Raw genomic sequence first — 9,511 nt, 5'->3', positions numbered from 1 at the left:
TTTTAACATTAAGGCAAGTTACTTCACCTCTTTTTCGTCTCCTCTTCACCTTTCTTCACCCTGCTGTCACTTCATGCTCCTGTGGGCAAGTCCCTTATCTTCTTCCGCTTGACATATTTATGACACTCAGCTTACATCAACACCTTATTATATCTTCTGGTGGGCGCCACCTCGGCCACCATCAGGCTCTGGCTGCTACCTGTGTCCACTCATGCAAACAATTTTGGCTAAACATCTATGACACAGTCCACGTTGCTTATAAACCATTTCATACACCCACATTACCTCTCCACCTGATACAAGGACACACATATATTAAGTCATTTTGTTAGGATTAAATTTATTATATGCATATACAATGTTAACCGAATATGAAACCACTACACTGGCAGTGAAAGTTACTAAGGCTACTTAAGTACAATTTTGAAGTACTTGTACTTTACTTGAGTATTTCCATGTGATGCTACTTTCTACATTTCAGAGGGAAATATTGTACTTTCTACTCCACTACATTTATTTGACAGCTTTAGTTACTTTTCAGATGAAGATTTGACACAATGGATAATATAACAAGCTTTTAAAATACAACACATTGTTAAAGATGAAACCAGTGGTTTCCAACCTTTTTGGCTTTTGACGTCTTACAAAAAGCAGTGTGTAGTCGGGGTCACATTTCACATGTCTATGAGTTGTTAACAGCTCCACCAAATAGTGATTTTTCCCTCTAAACTTCTCACATGCTTTCATTTCAATAAATGTTCAAATGATCCAATATTTCAGCAAAAATCAAAGATTAGAGAAAAAGTCCAAAAACTGAAAACAGATTTGTGTATCAGAACTTTGTTTTTTCTTCTTTCCTCTCCCATTAATCATCTCACCACCCCTCACATTTATCTGCTGACCCTTTGGAGGGGCCCGACCCCTAGGTTGGGAACCACTGGACTAAACTAGCTAACTGTATATAAAGTAGTGTAAACTAGCTCCACCTCCAGCAGCTACAACAGTAACATGCTGCTCTAACACTGATGCTTCACTATTAATAATCTAATGATGTCATATATAATAATATATCAGTCAGAGGGACCAAACCACTACTTTTACTGCAATACTTTAACTACATCAAGCTCATAATACTTATGTACTTTTACTGTAGGAGGATTTTGGAACTTTGAATATGTTTAACATCTGACATCAGAAAGACGAGAACTCCTGCAACACTTGTAGTATGAGAAAGAACAGTTGTTCCTAATACTACAAGTGTTGCAGGAGTTCTCGTCTTTCTGATTCCGTGCACCTTGGAAGTAGGTGAAGTTGTGCCAGACACCCTCACTCTGCATCTATAACATCTGACATCAGAACAGGAAAAAATAGGAGAAAATAACAAAAAGCATGATATGTCTCCTCTAAAGTTTGAAAGTGCTGAATTATTTGCCAAACATAAATATCACTGAATGAAATTGCAACGTCTGGTTTTACCTCCCGTGAAAAGTGTTTCTTTAGTGAATTGACCCGTTATCAGAAGATGCTGATACAAACATGTAGAACAGCATATTTGGGTCAATGGTGGGTTCAACAAACCCCATCAGCCCTAGAAGAAGACATTAGGAAGCCCCCTCCCCCCCTCCTTCTGACCTCCATCCAATCCATAATCTGGAAGAAAGGCTTTAAGCTTCAGACAAAAGGCTGCTGCTGCACAGATTTATGTCATCCTGTGCATCTTAAACCATCAAGATGGTTGTCAATAGAGAAGAAAAAACTGTTAAATATTCTGTTCCTGATCTCCAACTGTGAGGTTTTTCTCTCTTGATGAAGTTCTCGTTGTTTTCTGGTCGTCAGTTAAACTTTATAGATTCTTTCTTCTTGCAAAGAGTTCAGATGTTCGTTAATCTTTATTCTCAATGTTCTCATCTCCATCTGAAAATGTTCTCTGCTCTTTGCCTCTCAATTAAAAAACAATATGCTTATCTTAAACTGTTCTCTCTTTCTAAAGACTGGATTTGCTACTCATCCCCTGCATGGCCCGTCTGCGTGCTGTGACCTCCTGCTGGAGTTCAGAACCATTGAAGCTGCTGTGAACTTCAGCTGAAGTCTGACACTTGCTCCTGTTTATAATCGGCTCGTTGGCAGGTATCGGTATGTGTGACAAAGGTGTTTGTAATAAAACGCAGCCGAGACAGACAGACGGGCTCACACGAGGACACCGAGGTGACAGACATGAGGCGTCTCTGCCAACTGTCTGCAGATTCTTGTCTCAACTTGTTAAGAGAAGAGAGAATTCCCGCACACTGTCTTTGTACTGGCAATAAACTTTATGAGAGATACTGTATGTACTGATATGTATCTTTAATAAAATTTATTTGCAAATAAAAGGACAGTGTGTGGGAAGTCTCTCTTCTCTTGCCTTTGGACATTTCCTCCTACAAGAGACTGAAGGTGTGAGCCTTTACAGTTAAGATGTTGTCTCAACATGTCAATGGATGTTACATATGATGACAAAACTGCTTTTTTGATATGACAGGAAATTAACTGTAACTCTGGAGGAATGTTGCATCATTCTCTAACGTATTCAAACAAGTAGGATATTAATTTAAAGGACGGATTCAAACTTTTTCAAGTCTGAAAACAGCAGTCAGGTGTTTATATGAACAGTGAGAGAGGTTTTCCTCGCTGTAATCATTCCTCCTGTTCATACTGGCTGTTAAAAGATCCTTCAAATGTGCTTTTAATGGAAGTGATGGAGGCCAAAATCTGCAACGGTCTAGCGCCACCAACTGTTTTTCTCCTACTATGGATGGAAACAAACATTAATTCGCATTTTCTGGAAATTTAAAACATAAACTAAATTTGTTTTCCCAGTTTAGGAATCCCTGACGTCAACCTCGATCCTGAATCCTTCGGGTGAACGTGGACTACGAGCCAGACCCCCATCACCCACCAGAAAGAGGAAGTGTCCCTAAATATTGTGTACAGTTTGTTCCCTGCTTGTGCACAACACATGCCTTCAAAAACTGAGCTGTAAATCAACCCCGGCTGCTCCAAAACAAGAGCGTCTGTGCAGAGAAGGAGGAAGTAACTCATCCTGCATGACGGGACAGGAAGCGGCGGACGATGAGGTTGGCACTTCTGATGTTGACACCATGCGCTGAGGAAACACTGAGGACATTTCATCCCAGTATCACAGGTCATAGGTGAAGTCAATTATTAGTTGTTTTATTTTTGCTTTTGTGTTTTTTTGTTTGTGTGTTTTCTGTTATTGTAAACTGAATATTTTGGGGTTTTGGACTGTTGGTCGGGATGAAACAAGATATTAAAAAAAAAAGACATTTTTAGATGTCACATTCAACTTTAGAAAATTCTGATGTGCAATTTTCTCTTTTTTCTGACATTTTACAGACCAAACAATTCATTACTAAAGAGAAAATAATCAGCAGAATAATAATTAAAATAACTGTTGCAACACTTAACTAAACAGTCACTTGAGAGACTATTGAGTGACGTAGTGTTGGATTCCATATTACTCCTGTTTATTTACACTTTTTAAATATTCATCATGATGTTGACTATCTTGTCTTTTGTATCTGGTTTTTGCATCAGTCTGCAGTGTTTTTTACTCTGAGTGTAAAACAGGTTCAGTTGCACTTGAGTGTGAAATCTGCTGCGTCGCTACAACTGGATCTGGAGACGAGACTGTTAAAAACATTAATATCTTACCGGACGGTAAATCAGTCAGTGATTTCTTTTAAATCTCTTGTTAAAACAAACTTTTATTAGGTTACAAAAAGTAAATAAAGATTATGATTATTATAAATAATATTAGATTTAATGGTCCTGGAGGAAAATTAAACTTTAAACTGGTGGTGTCGATGCCTTCACATCCTCCCTGAGTCCTGCATACAGATTTTCCCTTTGCCACTTTAAGTTAATTAAAATCATCATCATATATACCCTGATACCAAACCCAAGACTCTGCGTTTATATTCTAGATGTTTTGTGCACCATTTTAGACACATTTCTGACATATTTGGTATCCATAATGTCTTAATCAGCCGTCTGAAGAACCATGTTGGCATCAGTGATGTGGCTCTGGATTGGTCCATCTGTCCTCTTGTGCTCCTTTCTTTTGTGGGGTCCCTCAGGGGTCTATTGTGGGTCCCCTCTTATTCACTATATACATGCTACCACTGGGGCAAATCATGCGTAGACATCACATTGATTTCCATTGCTACATAGATGACACCCAGTTAAAGTCGGGTACCACTGATGTTTCTGGTATTATGTCCAGCTTTGCTGAAATTAAAAACTGGATCTCCAAACATTTCCTGTGGTTGAATGACTCCAAATCAGAAGTGAAGTTATAATTACCTCCTCTGGCCCCAGCAGTAGTAGCGCTAACAATCTCTCCTCTAGTCTGGGTGCCTTATTTAACAACCTAGGTGTTATTTTGACTCTGTTTTGTCTTATGATGCTCAGGTGACCAAACTGCAGTCCTGCTTTTACCAGCTGAGACAGCTAACTAAGATCAGGTCATTTCTTTCCTCTGCAGACTTAGAAAGGGTCATCTATGCTTTTATCTCCTCCAGAATTGACTATTGCAATGCACTTTATTCTGGTATCAACAGGCGAAACGTCCAAAGACTGCAGTTGATATAAAATGCTGCTGCCAGGCTTTTAACATTTCATACATTTTTTTGACAGTTTATTGTTATTATGAGTATTTTTCTCCACCCTGAGAGCTGCTTGGAGAATACTGGCAGTATCATCACCCTGACCTGTCACTTTTATGATGGTCTGAAGAGCAAAACCAGTGGTGGAAGAAGTACTCAGATCCTTTACTTCAGTAAAAATACCAATACAGCAATTTAAAAATAAAACTCAAAGTCCTGTATGAGAAATGCTACTTAAGTAAAAGTACACAAGTATTATGAGCTTAAAAGTGAAATACTCAAGTACAAGTACCTCAAAATTGTACTTAAGTAAATGTACTTAGTTCGTTAATCATTCAGACTAGCAAAACAAAAAGTCCATGTGGAAAAACACACAGAAGTAGGACATGGGGGCAACATGTTAGCCTAGATTTTTCCATTCCCGAACAACAAGGTCACACCTGTGCTGCTCTGTTCTGACATCACAACACTGATAACGCGTCCTTCACTGCTCCCTTCCTGTTTTTTTCTTCCCACATGTTACATCACAGCTGCTCTGACTGGCAGCCTGAAATTCAAAGCCCAACTTTTAAGAACCAGAAACACGACCAGGAAACGGTCACGTTTTCAAATAAGAGAAGATTGACTGTAAACGTTTTTTTATCTATATTTTTGATGATTTTATTAATCATATCTATCTGTCATGTTCTATATTTGTGTTATTTCTTATTTTAGGAAATTACTGAGCCTTTTTAAAATATGAAACTATATATAGAGGTCTTCTTAAAGAAGTTTGTCTTTTGCCTTTTCTTTTTGCAAAGTGAGGGTAAACGGAGGCATGATAGTCAACTCTTAAAGTAGAGCTGCAATAATTAGTTGATTAATCGGTTAGTTGATCAACAGAAAATGTATATATTGAGAGTCTATTAATTGTTTTAATCATTCTTTTGAGCAAAAATGTCCAAACATTTTGTGGTTTCAACTTATTAAATATGATAGTTTAATGAAACTTTTATTTTTTTTAGAGACAAAGTGATTAATCGAGATTTGACAGATTAATCGATAATGAAAATAATCGTTAGTTGCAGCCATGATTTAAATCTGCAGTAACTGACGTTTAGTCCACTGGTTTTCATCAGAAACAAGTAGTGAACAAAACTCTGACACGTCATCAGCTTTAAGTTGTTAGCAAACAGCTGCTTATTTCCACATCCAGCAGTTACAACATGATCATCACATTGATAATGTCAATAATTACTTGTGGGGTTCCTCAGGGTTCTATTCTTGATCCTTTGTAGTTTCAATCTAGTTAAAGCTGCTTGAAATTATGTTTTTTTTTTGTCCACTTGTTTTCAGCAGAATCGCCTCTAAATATGACTTCTGTCATATTATCAGTTTATAGAGCAATTGCGGCTAACATGTTAGCAAACAGTTGCTTATTTCCACATCCAGCGGTTATGTAGCAACATTATCATTCACGTGGAGTCATGTTTCTGTCCACCTGGTGAATGTAAGTCCAATATTCACTCTCTTTTAGCTTCTGTTTTTGTTCTCTACCAACTCCTGAGGGAAATATCTGGCTCTTTAGCTGCTAAATGCTCCACTATGTTCACCAGCTAGTCTACAGCTAACTGTGTCTGTTTGCCGTTTGGTGCTGAGCAGGTAGTGTACAGCGGCTTTTTACAGCTTTTTCTCTGAAAATGACGCTATGAGAGCGCTGAGAGTGAACCAGAACAGTAAAGTTGCAGCCGGACAGATAAACAATGAGCTGAAACTCACTATAAAGCTCCGTAAAGCCGAGAGAAAACTGCAACAGCTGCTCTAAGTTTATATTAAGGTGTGTGTGCACAGATGAGGAGATATTTTTAAAGATATGATGAGATGTTTGTCCCCTTTTTGATAGACTGTGGATAATAATAATGAGCTCATTTCATACAAATCATTGGTCTCATGTTGTATTTATTAATATTACAGGCACACAATGAGGCACACAAGCTGTTCAATGTGTGTGTGTGTGTGTGTGTGCGTGTGTGTGTCTATGGACATAATGTCCTGCTTGCCAACATAATATGTTATCACTGTTGTGCATCACAATCAGCCGTCATAACAATGTACAGTCGCCTTCCTGCTGCTGCGTCTTTACATAAGTGGCTAATGTTTACTGTCTGTGTTGCACAATACCGTCCTCTGTAAGCACAGCGGGGGTCAACGACCTCGTGTTGTTGTCACTGAACTCTTATTGAATAATGTATACGCCGCCAAGTAGGCTGAGTCTAATTCTGGAAAAATCCAAAAAGTGTTGTGTTTAAGAGGTGCACACTCACTTCCTGTAGGCGTGAGATGTGGCAGTAAACATCTCCTCATGCAAACAGGAATTCCAGCGGTGACGAGTGTTGAAGGTGAGATAACAAGCGTTGACTGTAAAGGCTCATGTGTACCTCCCACACACTGTCCTTTCACTTACAATAAACTTTACTAGAGATATGTTTCAGTCCTTACAGCTGCTTTATCTGATGAAGGTCTAAGAACTGAAATGTTGTATCTCTAATAAAGTTTATTGCGAGATAACAAGCATCAAAATGTCCACAACCGACCTCTCTACTGTCCATATGTATACTTAGTATGCTCCATATCCTCTCAGAGATATTGACAAAAACACAACTTTCCCTCATACACAACCTTGTTGAGATCCTTCTGTCACAGCTCACTCACTAATTAACTCATTTATTTTCTCAAATATGCAATTTATGCTCTTGAAATGCAAATATGTGCTCTCTAATTACTCATCTGTGTGCACAAAGTAACAGAACACAACTTTCAATGATGTATTTGATGTCTTAAAAAGATGTTTTCAGATCCTTTACTGCAGTAAAAGTACCAATACAGCAATATAAAAATACTACATTACAAGTAAAAGTGCAGCATGAAAAATCCTACAACAGTAAAAGTACATAAGTATTATGAGCTTGATGTAGTTAAAGTATTGCAGTAAAAGTAATGGTTTACTTTAGTCCAGTGGTTCCCAACCTAGGGGTCGGGGCCCCTCCAAAGGGTCAGCAGATAAATCTGAGGGGTCGTGAGATGATTAATGGGAGAGCAAAGAAGAAAAAACAAAAGTTCATGTTTTGACTATTGTGATATGTTGGATAATTTTACCTCTTTGGACACCAAGCTGTGATTTAAATGAAACCATGTGGGAAGTCTGGAGGGGAACTAATGCTAATAACTCCTGTTGTGTGAATATTAGCAGATAAACAATCATTGCTATTAAACCGTTGCAGTAGAAGAGGACAAAATGAGATGATGTCATTAAAAAAGCAGCAGCAGCAGTCAAAGCTCAAATGATGGAAAACACGATGGAAATATGACATTTCTGTTTGTTTCCACTCAGAAATTGAAAATGCACATAAAGACAAATGGATGGAAAAACACCGACAGACGTCTGACACAACTGACTCACGAGCTGAAAGGTTCACGTTGAACAATGTGTTGTAGTTTATGAGACCATCATGTGTTTGTTTTTATGTCAAATCTCAACCTGAAAACTATTTACAGCTGTCAGATAAATCAAGTGGAGTAAAGCTTACATTAAATTATATTTCCTTCCTGGACCTTTAACGTCAGATTTCTCTGCAGCGGTAAACACTCACACTACCTCCTCCAGCTGTTGACGGTTGCTATGGTGACGAGTCGTGTCAGTCGAGGGTTCATCGGTCGATTTGTCTCTTCCCTTCCCTCAGGACGTAAACATGCAGAGAGGAATGTGGGCCAAGCGGCACGCCGTAACACACTGACCTCTGTGGGGTGTGACTGTTCACAGCTTTACAACCACACACACACACACACACACACACACACACACACACACACACACACACACACACACACACACACACACACACACACACACACTTAACGTTTGACCAATTGCAGACGCAGCTTTTGTTCCAAATTGCACAAGTCGTCTCCAATCAACTGGTCTTATGTTTGGTTTGTGTGATGTGATGTTTTTACAAAATTCCATTAAACGATATAAACATTTTTTATAACAAAAAAATCAAGTTTTTTTTTTTTGCATTTTCCAAATACAAGATAAAATATGACCAAAAACCATAAAATATCCATGTCCAGGGGAAGAAAATAAGATATTTAATCAAAAAAATAATCTTTTTATACAAGAAAATGCTTTTTTTTTGCAAAATAAGAAATGATTTTTAGTCTTAAATTGGGATTTAGTGTGAAATTAAATAAGAATAAACGAGGATTTAATAGAATTTCAGTATCTGACATTCATTTTGTGACCTTCTGTATAACAGAAGCTCGTCTTCTTATCAAGTTTCTTTTTTTTAAAACATGACAAATCTGACGTTTACACCAATAAATCCACTTTTTTTTTTAAAAAAAAAGAATTTCCTGGAATAATTTCTCATGAGTCAACTGTGGTGACTTAATTTATTCTGTCTCATTTCACCATTTAATTCATTTAATCTGAAACACATGATTGCTGTTAAAGTGTAATTTCAGCCAGAAGACGTTACTCTTAACATCGAGCGAGCAGAGATCAGTTTTCTCTTTATATTTCAAGGATTTAATGTAGATTTATAGAAGTAAATTATATTTACAGACATTTATCTGTCTGTTCAAACTGGAACACATTGAAAAGTTGAAGTTATTTACATTATAACATTTATTTTAATGGCATATGATGACTATTTTTTCAAGATATAACCACTTTTATGGAATCTCCTGGACAGATTTTTTTGGGATCTGCAGGTTTATAACTGAGGCGTCGCTGCAGTGATGGCGTCTGATTCGTCTAATTCAGATGGGCAGAGGAGCGCTTTAATGAGTTTGTGATACTTTCTTTC

Source organism: Thunnus albacares, chromosome 8 (assembly GCF_914725855.1).
Source record: "Thunnus albacares chromosome 8, fThuAlb1.1, whole genome shotgun sequence".
NCBI classification, from domain to species: domain Eukaryota; kingdom Metazoa; phylum Chordata; class Actinopteri; order Scombriformes; family Scombridae; genus Thunnus; species Thunnus albacares.
The sequence above is the reverse complement of the archived record's forward strand: the minus strand, read 5'-3'. Positions refer to the sequence as shown.